The sequence below is a fragment of the Adiantum capillus-veneris genome, chromosome 26, assembly GCF_014529385.1.
Source record: "Adiantum capillus-veneris isolate H3 chromosome 26, ASM1452938v2, whole genome shotgun sequence".
Lineage (NCBI taxonomy): Eukaryota > Viridiplantae > Streptophyta > Polypodiopsida > Polypodiales > Pteridaceae > Adiantum > Adiantum capillus-veneris.
Genome location: NC_140956.1, coordinates 109,241,677 through 109,243,099, shown reverse-complemented (window position 1 = coordinate 109,243,099; position 1,423 = coordinate 109,241,677).

Genomic DNA, 1,423 nt, shown 5'->3' with positions numbered 1-1,423 from the left:
GGAGCAAACATGGCATATGATGAGTTCAATAATATTTTTATGGACCTGCGGATATTACAGAAGAGAATGGTGGAGTTTTACAACATCACATTTGAAGAGTCACGAGGGGTATTACATTTTGTGTTAAAACTGGATGAGTGTGAGCTTGTTAAAGAGAAAAAGCTAGAGCGTATTACTATTACTTTAATGAATAGAGCCCTCTCAAAGTGTCCCAGTGATGATCCTTTATATTTTAGTGTTCAATCAGAATCTAACATATGGTGGCTTGGTGCGTTTGAGGTAAGCGAGATTCTCAGGTAAGCTCAAATGTTCACATCTACTTAAGTCTCATTTATTTTGTGTTGCAGGTAAAGAAAGAAGATCATGAGATTCTGTATTGGGTGTTCCATCGAACTAATATTCCGGAGGTGATTGATCGACAGACTAACCAGGGAGAGGTACTACGTCTAGATGGAAGGGGAGACTTTCAAGTTCAGTGGCATCTTGTAGGTGACCTCAAAACATTAAAGTGCATGTATAATTGTGGAATGGGTGCAATGGCAAAGTCACCGTGTTTGTTCTGCATGGATCTTGCAAAGGTCATGGACCCAAAGTGGTGGAGAAAAGCTCCAACACGTCACATTGAGGATCCTACTTTTCAACCGGTTTTGAAAATACCACTTGTGAATGTCCACATTTGTACAATGCATGCCCTTTGTAGAATTGTGGAGAAATTGGTCTACTTATATATCGGGTTTGCTTGGAAGATTAAGAACTCGGCATAACGACAAGTAGCCCTGCAGTGCTTAGAAATGGTACTGTCGGATATGGGGCTTCATGGTGGCAATGTGAAAATCTAGTGGGATGAAAAGAGATCAACTGCTGAGAAGGATGTCCCATGCAAACCATCCATCGGTGGGGTGAAGGCACGGAGGTTTTTATCTAAACCCCAAGGTACAAGAGATCCGAAGCTAACAAAACATGGAAAAATATATAACACATCTTATGTTAGCAAGGTAGAGTATCAGAGCTGGAAAAAGCTACATATTGCAGTCAAAGACCAAGAACCAACTACTCGTAACGCGAAGGCTGAGGTTTGGAGATCAATAGACATCCTATTTTTGATGTGCGACAAAGATGACTACTGGTCACAAGGTGATATGAGCAAGTTCAAGGAGAATCTCAACCTTCTGAAAAAATCATTCAAGACAGCATGGACAGACACCCAGATTATTCACTACATGGTATTATCGTGTATTTCATTCTCTCTTATGTGCAAATATGTGAGTGTAAAACATTCTAACTAATCTGTTTTCATATCCAGCACATCATCTTCAATCATTTACCATATTTTATACAAAAGTATGGGAACCCGGCAATATGGAATACCCAAGGGATGGAAAAGTCTCATTACATGGCGAGAAATGCTTATTTCAGGCACACA